Below are 18,186 nucleotides of genomic sequence, written 5' to 3' on the forward strand. Positions count from 1 at the left end.
TTGAGATATAGGATGTTAAAAAAGATTATTTAAAACATGGATATAAGGCAAAAAGGTAGGTGGCATGTCCTTTTCATGTTGACGTTGATATTTAACAGGCCTTTCCAAGGATTATCAATCATGTAGAGAATTGTTAACTACGACTCATTGTTTAAATCCTAGACTTAATAAAATTACATGTTAACCTATAGATTTTTCTTCTAGTAGGACAGATAACATCAGAGATTATCATCTATTGCCCTGTCAGACCTTAAACCAGGCTTTCTAAATCTAACCTAGAGTTCTTATTCTAACATTCATTCCAATTGCCTATAAAAATCTGGATCATCAAACCTTCTCTGAACTACTTTCACCAACTTCCTGGTTTCTTCATTAATCAATAAATTGAATACAATCTCTGTCATGGTTTCACTTCATATTTTAATGCATCACACTTTTAATTTTATTTTTAAATGCTACTTTGACGAAAGGAAAAAAAAATCTCTTCTTTTTAAAAGGACAGCGGTGGCCTCATGACTGGTACTGTGGTAATGGACTTCAGTGGTGAGCCTTCCTTGGAAGCAGACCTGAGAAGTTAAAGACCTCACTGGTAACTAAGAACCACTGAGAATAATGCCCAAGTTTCTGCCTTCCAAATACATGACTGAAAATATTTAAAATGACACAATCTTGAATAGGTGCTGACACCCCGGGAAGATGGCGGCGTAGGAGGACGCGGGGCTCACAGCGCGTCCTGCCGATCACTTAGATTCCACCTACACCTGCCTAAAGAACCCAGAAAACCGCCAGAGGATTAGCAGAAGGGAGTCTCCGGAGTCAAGCGCAGACCAGAGGCCCACGGAAGAGGGTAGGAAGGGCGGCGAGGCGGTGCGCGCTCCACGGACTGGCGGGAGGGAGCCGGGGCGGAGGGGCGGCTCATCGGCCAAGCAGAGCCCCCGAGTCGGGCTGGCAAAAGCGGAGGGGCCGGACAGACTGTGTTCCGACAGCAAGCGTGACTTAGCGTCTGGGAGGTCATAAGTTAACAGCTCTGCGCGGAAAGCGGGAAGGCTGGAGGACAAAGGGAGGGAGAGCTGCTGAGCCCCCGGACGGCAGAGCTCAGCTTGGCGGGGAACAAAGGCGCCAGCGCCATCTCCCCCGCCCATCCCCCAGCCAAAATCCCAAAGGGAACCAGTTCCTGCCAGGGAACTTGCTCGCTCCGCGCAAACACCCAACTCTGTGCTTCTGCGGAGCCAAACCTCCGGCAGCGGATCTGACTCCCTCCCGCTGCCACAGGGCCCCTCCTGAAGTGGATCACCTAAGGAGAAGCGAGCTAAGCCTGCCCCTCCAGCCCCCGTGCACCTTGCCTACCCACCCCAGCTAATACGCCAGATCCCCAGCAACACAAGCCTGGCAGTGTGCAAGTAGCCCAGACGGGACACGCCACCCCACAGTGAATCCCGCCCCTAGGAGAGGGGAAGAGAAGGCACACACCAGTCTGACTGTGGCCCCAGCAGTGGGCTGGGGACAGACATCGGGTCGGACTGCGGCCCCGCCCACTAACTCCAGTTATACACCACAGCACAGGGGAAGTGCACTGCAGGTCCTCACCACGCCAGGGACTCTCCAAAATGACCAAACGGAAGAATTCCCCTCAGAAGAATCTCCAGGAAATAACAACAGCTAATGAACTGATCAAAAAGGATTTAAATAATATAACAGAAAGTGAATTTAGAATAATAGTCATAAAATTAATCGCTGGGCTTGAAAACAGTATACAGGACAGCAGAGAATCTCTTGCCACAAAGATCGAGGGACTAAGGAACAGTCACGAGGAGTTGAAAAACGCTTTAAACGAATTGCAAAACAAAATGGAATCCACGATGGCTCGGCTTGAAGAGGCAGAGGAGAGAATAGGTGAACTAGAAGATAAAGTTATGGAGAAAGAGGAAGCTGAAAGAAAGAGAGATAAAAAAATCCAGGAGTATGAGGGGAAAATTAGAGAAGTGATACACTAAAAAAAAATAATATACGCATAATTGGTATCCCAGAGGAGGAAGAGAGAGGGAAGGGTGCTGAAGGGGTACTTGAACAAATTATAGCTGAGAACTTCCCTGAACTGGGGAAGGAAAAAGGCATTGAAATCCAAGAGGCACAGAGAACTCCCTTCAGACGTAACTTGAATCGATCTTCTGCACGACATATCATAGTGAAACTGGCAAAATACAAGGATAAAGAGAAAATTCTGAAAGCAGCAAGGGATAAACGTGCCCTCACATATAAAGGGAGACCTATAAGACTCGTGACTGATCTCTCCTTTGAAACTTGGCAGGCCAGAAAGGCTTGGCACGATATCTACAGTGTGCTAAACAGAAAAAATATGCAGCCGAGAATCCTTTATCCAGCAAGTCTGTCATTTAGAATAGAAGGAGAGATAAAGGTCTTCCCAAACAAACAAAAACTGAAGGAATTTGTCACCACGAAACCAGCCCTACAAGAGATCCTAAGGGGGATCCTGTGAGACAAAGTACCAGAGACATCACTACAAGCATAAAACATACAGACATCACAATGACTCTAAACCCATATCTTTCTATAATAACACTGAATGTAAATGGATTAAATGCGCCAACTAAAAGACATAGGGTATCAGAATGGATAAAAAAACAAGACCCATCTATTTGCTGTCTACAAGAGACTCATTTTAGATCTGAGGACACCTTTAGATTGAGAGTGAGGGGATGGAGAACTATTTATCATGCTCCTGGAAGCCAAAAGAAAGCTGGAGTAGCCATACTTATATCAGACAAACTAGACTTTAAATTAAAGGCTGTAACAAGAGATGAAGAAGGGCATTATATAATAATCACAGGGTCTATCCACCAGGAAGAGCTAACTATTATAAATGTCTATGCGCCAAATACCCGAGCCCCCAGATATATAAAACAATTACTCATAAACATAAGCAACCTTATTGATAAGAATGTGGTCATTGCAGGGGACTTTAACACCCCACTTACAGAAATGGATAGATCATCTAGACACACAGTCAATAAAGAAACAAGGGCCCTGAATGATACATTGGATCAGATGGACTTGACAGATATATTTAGAACTCTGCATCCCAAAGCAACAGAATATACTTTCTTCTCGAGTGCACATGGAACATTCTCCAAGATAGATCATATACTGGGTCACAAAACAGCCCTTCATAAGTTTACAAGAATTGAAATTATACCATGCATACTTTCAGACCACAATGCTATGAAGCTTGAAATCAACCACAGGAAAAAGTCTGGAAAACCTCCAAAAGCATGGAGGTTAAAGAACACCCTACTAACGAATGAGTGGGTCAACCAGGCAATTAGAGAAGAAATTAAAACATATATGGAAACAAACGAAAATGAAAATACAACAATCCAAACGCTTTGGGATGCAGCGAAGGCAGTCCTGAGAGGAAAATACATTGCAATCCAGGCCTATCTCAAGAAACAAGAAAAATCCCAAATACAAAATCTAACAGCACACCTAAAGGAAATAGAAGCAGAACAGCAAAGGCAGCCTAAACCCAGCAGAAGAAGAGAAATAATAAAGATCAGAGCAGAAATAAACAATATAGAATCTAAAAAAACTGTAGAGCAGATCAACGAAACCAAGAGTTGGTTTTTTGAAAAAATAAACAAAATTGACAAACCTCTAGCCAGGCTTCTCAAAAAGAAAAGGGAGATGACCCAAATAGATAAAATCATGAATGAAAATGGAATGATTACAACCAATCCCTCAGAGATACAAACAATTATCAGGGAATACTATGAAAAATTATATGCCAGCAAATTGGACAACCTGGAAGAAATGGACAAATTTCTAAACACCCACACTCTTCCAAAACTCAATCAGGAGGAAATAGAAAGCTTGAACAGACCCATAACCAGCGAAGAAATTGAATCGGTTATCAAAAATCTCCCAACAAATAAGAGTCCAGGACCAGATGGCTTCCCAGGGGAGTTCTACCAGACATTTAAAGCAGAGATAATACCTATCCTTCTCAAGCTATTCCAAGAAATAGAAAGGGAAGGAAAACTTCCAGACTCATTCTATGAAGCCAGTATTACTTTGATTCCTAAACCAGACAGAGACCCAGTAAAAAAAGAGAACTACAGGCCAATATCCCTGATGAATATGGATGCAAAAATTCTTAATAAGATACTAGCAAATCGAATTCAACAGCATATAAAAAGAATTATTCACCATGATCAAGTGGGATTCATTCCTGGGATGCAGGGCTGGTTCAACATTCGCAAATCGATCAACGTGATACATCACATTAACAAAAAAAAAGAGAAGAACCATATGATCCTGTCAATCGATGCAGAAAAGGCCTTTGACAAAATCCAGCACCCTTTCTTAATAAAAACCCTTGAGAAAGTCGGGATAGAAGGAACATACTTAAAGATCATAAAGGCCATTTATGAAAAGCCCACAGCTAACATCATCCTCAACGGGGAAAAACTGAGAGCTTTTTCCCTGAGATCAGGAACACGACAGGGATGCCCACTGTCACCGCTGCTGTTTAATATAGTGCTGGAAGTTCTAGCATCAGCAATCAGACAACAAAAGGAAATCAAAGGCATCAAAATTGGCAAAGATGAAGTCAAGCTTTCGCTTTTTGCAGATGACATGATATTATACATGGAAAATCCGATAGACTCCACCAAAAGTCTGCTAGAACTGATACATGAATTCAGCAAAGTTGCAGGATACAAAATCAACGTGCAGAAATCAGTTGCATTCTTATACACTAACAATGAAGCAACAGAAAGACAAATGAAGAAACTGATCCCATTCACAATTGCACCAAGAAGCATAAAATACCTAGGAATAAATCTAACCAAAGATGTAAAAGATCTGTATGCTGAAAACTATAGAAAGCTTATGCAGGTAATTGAAGAAGATATAAAGAAATGGAAAGACATTCCCTGCTCATGGATTGGAAGAATAAATATTGTCAAAATGTCAATACTACCCAAAGCTATCTACACATTCAATGCAATCCCAATCAAAATTGCACCAGCATTCTTCTCGAAACTAGAACAAGCAATCCTAAAATTCATATGGAACCACAAAAGGCCCCGAATAGCCAAAGTAATTTTGAAGAAGAAGACCAAAGCAGGAGGCATCACAATCCCAGACTTTAGCCTCTACTACAAAGCTGTCATCATCAAGACAGCATGGTATTGGCATAAAAACAGACACATAGACCAATGGAATAGAATAGAAACCCCAGAACTAGACCCACAAACGTATGGCCAACTCATCTTTGACAAAGCAGGAAAGAACATCCAATGGAAAAAAGACAGTCTCTTTAACAAATGGTGCTGGGAGAACTGGACAGCAACATGCAGAAGGTTGAAACTAGACCACTTTCTCACACCATTCACAAAAATAAACTCAAAATGGATAAAGGACCTGAATGTGAGACAGGAAACCATCAAAACCTTAGAGGAGAAAGCAGGAAAAGACCTCTCTGACCTCAGCCGTAGCAATCTCTTACTCGGCACATCCCCAAAGGCAAGGGAATTAAAAGCAAAAGTGAATTACTGGGACCTTATGAAGATAAAAAGCTTCTGCACAGCAAAGGAAACAACCAACAAAACTAAAAGGCAACCAACGGAATGGGAAAAGATATTTGCAAATGACACATCGGACAAAGGGCTAGTATCCAAAATCTATAAAGAGCTCATCAAACTCCACACCAGAAAAACAAATAACCCAGTGAAGAAATGGGCAGAAAACATGAATAGACACTTCTCTAAAGAAGACATCCGGATGGCCAACAGGCACATGAAAAGATGTTCAACGTCGCTCCTTATCAGGGAAATACAAATCAAAACCACACTCAGATATCACCTCACACCAGTCAGAGTGGCCAAAATGAAGAAATCAGGAGACTATAGATGCTGGAGAGGATGTGGAGAAACAGGAACCCTCTTGCACTGTTGGTGGGAATGCAAATTGGTGCAGCCGCTCTGGAAAGCAGTGTGGAGGTTCCTCAGAAAATTAAAAATAGACCTACCCTATGACCCAGCAATAGCACTGCTAGGAATTTATCCAAGGGATACAGGAATACTGATGCATAGGGGCACCTGTACCCCAATGTTTATAGCGGCACTCTCAACAATAGCCAAATTATGGAAAGAGCCTAAATGTCCATCAACTGATGAATGGATAAAGAAATTGTGGTTTATATACACAATGGAATACTACGTGGCAATGAGAAAAAATGAAATATGGCCTTTTGTAGCAACGTGGATGGAACTGGAGAGTGTGATGCTAAGTGAAATAAGCCATACAGAGAAAGACAGATACCATATGTTTTCACTCTTATGTGGATCCTGAGAAACATAACAGAAACCCATGGGGGAGGGGAAGGAAAAAAAAAAAAAAAGAGGTTAGAGTGGGAGAGAGCCAAAGCATTAGAGACTGTTAAAAACTGAGAACAAACTGAGGGTTGATGGGGGGTGGGAGGGAGGGGAGGGTGGGAGGGAGGGCAGGGTGGGTGATGGGTATTGAGGAGGGCACCTTTTGGGATGAGCACTGGGTGTTGTATGGAAACCAATTTGACAGTAAATTTCATATATTAAAAAATAAAAAAAATTAAAAAAAATAAAAAATAAAAAAATAAAAAAATAAAAAAAAAAGAACTCAAAAAAAAAAAATGACACAATCTTAACTAAAGACAAAAAAATGAATATTTTTTAGAAATTTTGCCAGACAATTTTAAGATGCTCTTTGATAACGGGAGATACTCTTAATTAAATATCAGGGTTTAAATATGCTATATACTGGGGGCGCCTGGGTGGCTCAGTCGGTTAAGCGTCCGACTTCAGCTCAGGTCATGATCTCATGGTTTGTGGGTTCAAGCCTCATGTCAGGCTCTGTGCTGACAGCTCAGAGCCTGGAGCCTGCTTCTGATTCTGTGTCTGCCTCTCTCTCTGCCCCTCCCCTGCTCACGCTCTGTCTCTCTGTCTCTCAAAACTAAATAAATGTAAATAAATAAATTAAATAATTTAAATATGCTATATGCTGCATTCCACCAAATCAAACATATAAATGGTCCTGCACTCCAACAGCTCATCATCTTTATGTGAATACACACCCCCCACACACACAAGATCTCTCTAGCACACAGGTAAGTAGACTGAAATTCATATTAATCCATACCAACAGTCACCAGTATCAAATCTTTCATATAAGCCAGTACTTCTCCCAGAGCAAACAACTCTGATCAGAAACACATACCCATTTCTAGCATTTATTAGTGCGATGAGTTTGAGACAGCCTATAGAAATATAAAAATAAAACTGGATGAATTTCCCTTCTCTTATACTTGATATAGTATATCGCAGGACAAATAGATAAAAGAATATCTTAATTAAGCTGATTAACATTTAATTCAGTTTGTGAGTTGCAGCTACTATAGTAAATCAGCAACAGCATAAGATTATAAAATTCAACAAGTGTGTATTAAAGCCTAGAGGCTCTATAAAGTCTACAAAAGTAAATTACATAATAAAAAACAGAATCTTCACTTATTATAATGCAAAGGAAAACTTCTAAGGGAATATAGTGAAAGCTTCTACCATATTACACACCTCCTCCAATGCTTGACTAAGTAAGCCCCCATCAGGGCTTCCCCCCATAATTTCTGTTTTTTATAATACTTTCTGGACTCATCTCCCCAAGTTGAACCATAAACACCTTGAAGGCAGGAATTTTAACTTGTTGTATCTTCAGTGACTAACACATTCTACACACTCAAGAAATGTTTGATGGGTTAACTAATTATTTAATTCCATGAAAAATGTGTATGCATCTGCATAGCATGCCAAGAACTCTGGGAAGTCCCAGAGGTCAGATCCCTAAATTAAAAGTTTCTCTCCCAACTCCTGAAGACGTTTTCTACACTATAGAAAATCAAGGAATTAACCCTGAGAAGGGGGAAAACATTAAAAAATTATTACTTGCTTTGGGATACAGCACTGAGGACAGACAAATAAAGTTCCAATATGGCACAAAGTGGTCCCATGTGACCACAAGAGGAAGAAAACACGTGTTTGGTTTCCCAAGAAACAAATGCAGGACATTTTTCTTTAGGAGTTAGAGTGACACAGAAGAACCAATGAATACTGTACATATTCTCCAATGCTTAGTTAAGGTGCGATTGTCAGTCTGTCTCACATGCTCTCAAAACTAAAGCAGATGCCAGCAAAGGCCATTTCTGTATATTGGACTTTATGTTGGAAGCAAAATGCCAAAATATAGTTTGAAATGACATGCTCAGCACCTTGTCCTGACAATTCTAACCTCTAGGGCTGAGTACTTCCAATTTTTTTGAAAATTCTTCTCTGAGACCTGTGTTGGCCTAGAAAGAAGAGAATGAAAGAAATCCAAATGCCCAGTACTGAGTAACTACTGCCCTACCTGAAGTCCACCTCAGGTATAAGAGCTCTTTCCTGTGAAATCTGTATTTCCGGTGACTAAATTCTCAGGGCAAGCTTCTTGGACTAGTATTATGTAGCATGTTTTACGCCACTTAAGAATTGCTTTTAGTTTTGTTGTGTTTTTTAAAGGATAAGCGTTACTGCTTTTTCCAATTATAAAGATAACCAGTATTCATGTAGAAAGTGAAGTTCCCATCAGGAAATTTCTCTTTTGATCAGTGGCTTACTAGTCACTCTGAAGTATGTGTGTGTGAGGGTCGGGGGGGGGTACAAATCAGGGAGGGATGAGGTGCTGAAGTGCACAAGAGCCGCTGGCGAATTCTGGCTGGCACAATCAGGCAAGAAAAAGAAATAAAGGTATTCGAATTGGGAAGGACAAAATAAAACTGTCTTTATTCACATGATTAAGATTTGTGTGCATAATTATACCTCAATAAGGCTGATTTTTAAAAAGCCATAAAAAAAGGGGCGCCTGGGTGGCTCAGTCGGTTAAGCGGCCGGCTTCGGCTCGGGTCATGATCTCACGGTCCGTGAGTTTGAGCCCCGCGTCGGGCTCTGTGCTGACAGCTCAGAGCCTGGAGCCTGTTTCAGATTCTGTGTCTCCCTCTCTCTGACCCTCCCCTGTTCGTGCTCTGTCTCTCCCTGTCTCAAAAATAAATAAAACGTTAAAAAAAAAGCCATAAAAAGATAATCTACTTCAGTAAGAGTAAAATAAAACACAGAGGTGATTGTGCTAAAATGATTTTAAAAATCAAGTTGTTAATGGAAGTTTAAACATTAAAGAGCTGTTATCCACCATCATGGAAATGAGAGAACTGTTACCCCTTCGCGGGTCTTTACCATCTTGTTTGTATTTTAAAGCACTGGAAGTCTGTGTCAACAATGCTCAGTCACTTGCAACCCAGGGACTGACATAGTTACCATAAGCCACACTCTGAGCAAATACTTTTTCAATTATTAGAATGGCATTAGTAAAAATAACTACTTACTAACAACATTTGAAAATGACTTCATTACCTAGATGTTTCTGGTATTTAGGTGCCAAGACAAACAATCTTCTACTGCTTGTTTCATTCACGACATAACTTGCTTTGGCATCTTCCCTCGAACCCCCTGAACATCATATCCATCTGTCTGTTGTTCTTCTTTTTTTATCTTCCCTCTTACCTTCCTCTCGCTCTTTAGGAAATAAAGTTTGCCAGTAACTACATGAGAGTGCCTGCCTGTTTCAAAATATGTAGCTCCTGTACCTTTAAGCAATAGACCTTGGCTTGTATACCCCAAGGAACTATTTATTTATAGGGTACAGCTGAGCCTTTCCATAACTAAGATTATGTCAGTCACAAACATATACACATGACATACGTGTGCAGACAAGAGTTGACATAGCAGGCCTTAGGCTGCCACACTTAGAAAAACCTACTTGCAAGCCCTTGGTTGTCATCCGGGAACTTTCCTGGCAAAGTCATTTCCAGGATTGCCCTAAATGAGAAGTCATTTATTTCCCTAAATGAGAAGAGTGACTCACTGTGCCTACACTGTATAAATGATGTGGTGTATGCTGAACATCTGTTTTCCTTCTGGACATCTGGAATTTCAGTGACCACCATCAGTCACACAAATACTGTGTGTCTTCATGACTGACCCCCAAGAAAGACCCTCAATGCCTAACCTCAGGTGAGCTTCCTAGGTAGACATACTTCACAGGAGCTGTCACAATTTGTTGCTGGGGGAATTAAATACATTCTGTGTGACCCCACTAAGAGTGGACTCTGGAAAGCTTGCACATGGTTTCCTCCTGCAAAGGACTGAATGTTTGCGTCCCTCCAAAATGCATATGTTGAAACCCTAATCCCAATGTAATGGTATTTGGAGGTGGGGTCTTTGGGAGGTAGGTCGTGAGAGTGAGACCTCATGAATGGGATTAGGGCCCTTATAGGAAGCAGAGAGCTCTCTTTCCACCAGTGAGGACACAACAAGAAGATGGAAGTCTGCAACCCGGAATAAAGTCCTCATCAAAACCTGACCATTCTGGCACCTTGATCTTGGACTTTTAGTGTCCAAAACTGTGAGAAAGAAATGTTTGTTGTTTAAGCTACTCAGTTTATGGTATTTTGTTGAAGCAGCCTGAACTCGGACAAAAATTGGTTTTGAGAAGTGGGGGTGCTGCTGTAATCCAGGAGTGCTTTAGAACCGGGCAATGGGTGGAGGCTGGAAGAGTTTCAAGGTGCATGCTAGAAAAAGCCTAGACTGCCATGAAAGGACTTCTAAAGGCAATTTTTGTGAGAGCTCAGGAAGCAAAGAAGAGTGCTACAGACAAAGTTTCCATTTTCTTAGAGAATACATAAGTAACCACGAATAGAATTTTGGTAGAAATATGGATGTTAAAGGTGATTCTGATGAGGTCTCAAACTAAAATGAGGAACATGTCACTGCACAATGTTAAAGGGTCGAGGGGAAAAGGTGGACAACATATATGAACAGGTAGAGAATTTAAGTAGAGTGACAGAAACTACTTTAAAAAAATCAAATGGAAATGCTATAAATAGAAAACAATATCAGAGATAAAGGATTTCTTAGGTGGATCTATTAGAAGACTGAACACAGCTGAAGAGAAAAATCGTAAGCTTGAAGACAGGTAAATAAAGATGATCCAAAATGAAATAAGCAGATGAGTGAAAATCAGAAGATCGTTCAAAAGTAGTGGATCATTATCAAATGGCCTAATTTCTGTATAAGTGGAGTCACCAAGAGAGAGAATACCTGAGAAATGTCCATAATTAATAGATGATAAGAAATCACAAATCAAAGATGTGTTCAGAACCTCAATTCGGGGGAGGGGGGAGTGTATGGATTACACACATCATAGTCCACATGCTGACAAACAAAGATATTGTGGAAATCTGGGAGGGACCTATGAAAAAACTGACAGAATTCAGGGTCAGCATACTTGCACTAAAAGATGTTAAAAGAAGTTCTTCAAGAAGAAAAGTAGGCCACAGATGGAAATTTGAAGTTACATGCCAAACATGTGGAAAATACCAAAAACGGTAAGAATGCCAAAGAATGGTAAAAATATACAGGATTTTTTAATCTCTTTAAAAGATAATTGCGACTTCGGGTTTAGCTTTAACAGGCAAAGAGCTAGGAAGTCATCACTCTCATCTTCACAAGAAAAAAAGATGAAGAAAGTAAAAATCAATGACTTTTCTTAGATCCACCAGCGGACTGAGGTGGCAGAGAAAATCGCCACCCCAAATCTGGAGAGACAGGCAGATACAGACAAGTGCTGCTGAGATCAGCTTACCTAAAAGAGGCATCAGAGCCAGTAGGGAGTAGGGAGAATTAAGCTCACTGCTTTTACAAAGTGCTGTAGGCTGAGCGTGGACTACTTTGAAAGTGAAAAACCCCTGAGGTGAAGGAGGTCAGAAGGTACAGACTTCCAGTTATAAAGTAAACAAGCCCTGGAGATGTCACATACAGCAGGTGACTAGAGTCAATAAAACTGTAGTGTATATTTGAAAGTTGCTCAGAGAATGGGTCTTGAAAGTTCTTACCACAAGAAAAGAATTATAATTGTGTGGTGACAGATGTTATTTAGTCTTATTGTGCTGATCTCCCAATATATACAAATATCGAATCATTATGTGGTTCACCTGAAATTAATATAACATTCCATGCCAATTCTATCAATTCTTTAAAAAATGGGAAAAAGACAGAATTCGCCTAAAGGAGGGAAAGAAATTGACAACATGCCTTGAAAATAACCCAACATGATTAAATAACAGGAAAATGCAAAATAAAACTGCAGTAAGATACCATTACTCCCCCAACTAGAAATCCCAAAATTACAAAGGCTAAAAATTGGAAGTGTTGACAATGATTTGGAAAAATTACAAGTGTTGGCAATGATGTGGACAAATTATGTATTCTCACGTATAGTGGGAGAGTGTAAAATGATACAAATGCTTATAAGTAAAGTGTGGCAGTTTCTTTTTACATTACATATGTACTTACCACAGAAGCAGCATGCTCACTCTTAGATATTTACTAAGAAAAATTTATTAAGCAAAATGAAAACTTACACGCACATAAAGACTTGTTCATCAATGTTCATAGCAGTGCTTTTCATAATAATTCCAACCTTAAAACAGTCCAAATGCCCCTCACTGGATGATGTATAATCATAGAATGTAATGAAATACTGTTCCAAAATAAAAAGGGGTGAAGTGAAAAAAAAACAAAAAAACAAACAACTGAGGGTCCAGACTTGGAAAAGCCTCAATACTTATATGAATTTTAGCTCCAAGAACTGCACTGGGTTCCCATGATAAAAAATATTTTAAAAAATACCCTTGTGTTTTAGATGGGGGAGGGGAGAACAGCGTAACCTATCTGGGACAATCTGGACAATAGGGACAATTTGCATTGTCCCTAAAGCATTCTCCATAACAAAGGCCTGCACTCCAAGGAAGAGTACTTGACTAGAGCTTTATCTGACCTGGAGGAAGAGCTACCTCCAACTCTAGCCTCCTCTAGCCATCTGTCTTAGGTAAAGAGATAAGAAAAGAGACTAATCAACAATTCAGAAAATCACATCCTAAGGACTCAGGACCACCAAAAATACAAGATCTAATCCTAAAATTACACAATGCTTTTCTTCCTCAAAGCCCTACCATATCATCTAGGCTTCAGTATGCTAGCATATGTTAGCAGTGCATTATAATTGAAAAAGCTGCAAGCTGCAAGTTACAAACTCTGTGTAAGGAGGAGTTCTTAGGAAAACCTAGAGACAACAGAGGTATGGAAAGATTTTTTTTTAAAGAAAGAAAAAGAAAGAAACTAGAAGAAACTGCAAGCTCTGACACCTACAGCTATAGGAAACATTAGACAAGAGTCCAGTTTCCAGCCAGACTGACACAAAATCTCACTCTAAAAGCCTAAAGGAGTGCCTGGGTGGCTCAGTTGGTTGGGCAGCTGACTACAGCTCAGGTCATGATCTTGCAGTCTGTGAGTTCGAGCCCCACGTGGGGCTGTGTGCTGAGAGCTCAGAGCCTGAAACCTGCTACCAATTCTGTGTCTCCCTCTCTCTGCCCCTTCCCTGCATGCTCTCTCAAAAATAATAAACATTAAAAAAAAAATTTAAAGCCTAAGGACCTCAGTTCTTATTACTCAAATACTATGTCTGACTTTCAAGAAAAATTACAAAACATTCTAAACAAGCAAAAGAAAAACCTTACCATCTAAAGAGACAAAGCAAGTTCAGAACTAGATTCCAATATGACACACATATCCAGTAGGGATTTAACAAAAACTAAGAGCTCTAGGAAAAAGAAGTAATAATGTGTAAGAATATATGGGTCATGGACACAAACAGATGGCAAACTGTAAAAACAAATAAATAAATAGGAAATGTTCAAAGTAAAAAACACTGTAACATAAATGAAAAATGCTTGTGATGAACTCATCAGTAGATTGGGCCTGGTTGCAGAAAGAATCAGCAAGCTTGAAGACACGTCAACAGAAACCTCCCAAACTAAAAAAAAAGAGAAAAAAGAAAGGGTGTGGGGGATAGAACAAAATATATAAGAACTACTGGACAATTTTAAAAAGTGTAACATATGTATAATGGGAATGCCAGAAGGAGCATAAAGGAAGGGAGGGAGGGAAGAAGAGAGGGAGGGAAGAAGGTGGGGAAGGAAGGAACAGAAATACCTGAAGTAAAAATAATCAAGACTTTCCTCAAATTAATGACAGACATGAAACCACAGAACCAAGATGCTCAGAAAACACCAAGGAGGATAAATATCCAAAGCATATTATATTCAAACTGAAGAAAACCAAAGACAAAGAGAAAATCTTGAAAGAAGTGAGAAGGGGGGTAAATACAATACCTATAGAGGAACAAAGACAAGATTTACATCTGATTTCTTGTAAGAAACCACACAAAAAAGAAGACCATAGAGTACTTTAAATGATGAAAGGAAAAAAAAAACCCAATTTAGAATTCTGCATACAGTGAAATTATCCTTCCAATGTGAAGGAGAAATAAAGACTTGCTCAAACAAACAAAAACTAGGGGATTTTTCCCAGACCTCCACATAAGAAATTTTAACAAAGTTCTTCAAAGAAAGGAAAAGGCCAGAAACTAAGAACATCACAGAAAGAATAAATGAAGGTCAAGTAGAATCTCTTGTTTTTCCTATTCCTAATTGATCTAATAATTTTTCAAGTAATAACGGCAACAATGTACTGGGTGATTATAGCATATGGATAAATGAAGTGAATGAGCAATGTCATAAGGGATAGGAGGGAAAAATTGGGACTACTGTGTAATAAGATAAATATGTAAGGCAAAATGGGGAGTACCCATGAAACAGCATAATGTTATTTGAATGTAGACTTACACTTATTATAAATGTATACTGCAAACACTAAGGTAACCACTAAAAAAATTAATTTTTTAATTAAGAGGACAGAAAATGATTTACCATAAGTGACTGACCACAAAATGATCAATTAAAATCAAGGAAGGCAGAAAAATGGAGGAAGATAAAGAAACAAAGAACAAGTACAAGTAGAAAACAGTTACAAATACAGTAGATATTGACCCCACTATATTATTATCACTTTAAATATGAATAGTCTAATAAACACATTCACATGTCAGAGTAGACTTTTTAAAAACCTCCAATATAACTTGTCTCTCAGAACCCCACTTTAAATATAAAGACAAAGATAGATTTTTTAGATAGGGAAAGAAATAGATATAGCATGCTAACACTAATCAAAAGGAAGCTAGAATATCTATATTAATCTCAGGCAAAGCAGACTCCAGAACAAGGAAAATTACCAGAGACGAGAGGTGGCACTACATAATGATAAATCATCCATTCTCCAAGAGGATATAACAATCCTTAACAGGTACACATCTAACAAAGTGTCAAAATATGTGAGGCAAAAAGTAATAAAACTACAAAGAGAAATAAACAAATCCACTATTTTAGTTATAGAAATCAGCACCTTTCTATCAGTAGTGGACAGATTCAGCAAGCAGAAAATCAGTAAGGATACAGTTGAGCTGATCAACACAAGCAATCAACTGTATCTGACATTTATCAAATACTTCCTTCAACAATAGCAGAATGAGCACTCTTATCAAGCTTACATGGAACATTCACAAAGACAGGTCACACCTCAAGCCACAAAACACACTTTAAGACAAATTGGAAAGAGTATAAATCATACAAAATATGCTCTCAGAACACTGTGAAATTAAACTAGAAATAAGTAACAGAACGATAGCTGGGGATTAAACAACATGTGATTAGATAACACAGAAGTCAAAGAAGTCTCAAGAGAAATTTTAAAATATTTTGAACTAAATGAAAATTGAAATACAACTTATCAAAATTTGTGAGATACAGCAAAAGCAATGCTTAGGAATAAATTTAAAGTACTAAATACATATATTTAAAAAAGAAAGATAAAATCAATAACTAAGCTTCTACCTCAAGACATTAAAGAAAAAGGGGCAATATAAACCTAAAACAAGCAAAGAAAGAATAAAAATTAAAGCAAATATAAATGAAGTTGATAACACCAAATCAATAGAGAAAATCAATAAAACCAAAAGCTGGTTCTTTGTAAAGATAAATAAAATAGATAAACCTATAACCAGGATAACCACGGAAAAAAGTGAGCCAATGCCAAGTACTAATATCAGAAATAAAAAAGGATTATCACTACTGATTCTACGGACATTAAAAGGATAAGAGAGGAATATTATCATGCCCTCATATTTGATAACTCAGATTAAAGAGATCAATTCCTTATAAAACATAAACTACCAATATTCACAAAAGAAAAAGTTGATCATCTGAATGAGCCTATGTCTATAAAAGAAATTCAATCAATAAATATATACCAATTACCTCCAATCTCTTCCATAAAACAGAATCATAGAGAACACTTTCTAACTCATTCTATAAAGCCAACATTGCCCTAACATCAAAACCAGATGAAGACATTAAAAGAAAAAAAAAAAAAAACTATAGGCCAAAATCACTCATGAACACAGATACAAAAATCAACAAAACTATCAGCAACTGAATCCAAAAATATATCAAAATAATTATAACCATGACCAGCAAAACTTATTCCAAGTATGCAAGGTTGGCTCAACATGTGAAAACCAACTGACGTAATGCAACAAAACAGTCTAAAGAAGAAAAATTATATTATCACGCCAATATACATAGAAAAAACATTTAACAAAATCCAAACACATTCATGATAAAAAAAAAAAAAAACTCTCAGGAAACCAGGATTAGAGGAGGGGAACTTCCTCAACTTGACAAAGAACATCTACAAAAACATCTACAGGTAACTTAATGATGATAAACTAGATGCTTTCTTCTAAGATGGGGAACAAGGCAAGGATATCCTCTCCCACCACTCCTATTCAAGACCAAATTATAGAAGTCCTACCTAATGCATAATACAGGGAAATAAAAGATACACAGATTGGTAAGGAAAAAATAAAACTACCTTTCATCTCAGATGACATGATTGCCTAAGAAGAAAATACCAAAGAATCAACAACAACAAAAGAACTCCTGGAGCTAATAAGGAATTATAGCAAGGTTGAAGGTTGAAGTTAATATACAAATGTCAATTCCTTTCCTATATACCAGCAATGAACAAATGAAATTGGAAATAAAAAATACATCATTACATTAGCTTCATCCAAAATGAGATACATAGGCATAAATTTAACAAAATATGTATTGGATGTACATGAAGAACTCTACAAAACTAATGAAAGAAAGGAAACGTCTAAATAAATGAAGAAATATTACATGTTCATGGATAGAAAGACTCCAAATTGTTAAGATCTCAATTCTTCCAAATGTGTTTTATAGAGTCAGTGCAATCTCAGTCAAAATCCCAGCAAGTTGTTTTGTAGTTACCAATAAACTCATGCTAAAGTATACGTACACAATGGAATACTATGTGGCAATGAGAAAGAATGAAATATGGCCTTTTGTAGCAACGTGCATGGAACTGGAGAGTGTGATGCTAAGTGAAGTCATACAGAGAAAGACAGATACCATATGTTTTCACTCTTATGTGGATCCTGAGAAACTTAACAGAAGTCTATGGGGTGGGGGTGGGGGGGGGAGGAAGAAAAAAAAAAAGAGGTTAGAAAGAGAGAGAGACAAAGCATAAGAGACTCTTAAAAACTGAGAACAAACTGAGGGTTGATGGGGGGTGGGAGGGAGGGGAGGGTGGGGGATGGGTACTGAGGAGGGCACCTTTTGGGATGAGCACTGGGTGTTGTATGGAAACCAACTTGACAATAAATTCCATATTAAAAAAATAAATAAAGTATATGTGAGAAAGCAAAAGATTCAGAATAATCAACACAATACTGAAGAACGAAGTAGGAACTGACACTTCAGGATTTCAAGATTTACTATAAAGATACAGTAATCAATACAGCATGACACGGTGGGAAAAAAAACAAATAGATCAACAGAGAGACCAGACACAGACCCACACAAATTTGGTTAACTGATCCTTGATAAAAGAGCAGATGCAATTCAATAGAGAAAGAACATTCTTTCTAACAAACAGCACTGAAACAACTGGACATCCATATGCCAAAAAAAAAAAAAATCTAGACTTTACACTTTTAAAAAATTCA

The 18,186-nt window shown here is 38.5% G+C and overlaps 1 protein-coding gene across 9 annotated transcripts in view; it reads right to left on the reverse strand.

Moving 5' to 3' along the window:
• The window catches only part of PTPN20 (protein tyrosine phosphatase non-receptor type 20), a 117,270-nt gene that overhangs the window by 90,693 nt on the left and 8,391 nt on the right, over positions 1–18,186 (reverse strand). The window lies entirely within an intron of this gene.

This window comes from Panthera tigris, chromosome D2, assembly GCF_018350195.1.
Source record: "Panthera tigris isolate Pti1 chromosome D2, P.tigris_Pti1_mat1.1, whole genome shotgun sequence".
Classification (NCBI taxonomy): Eukaryota; Metazoa; Chordata; class Mammalia; order Carnivora; family Felidae; genus Panthera; species Panthera tigris.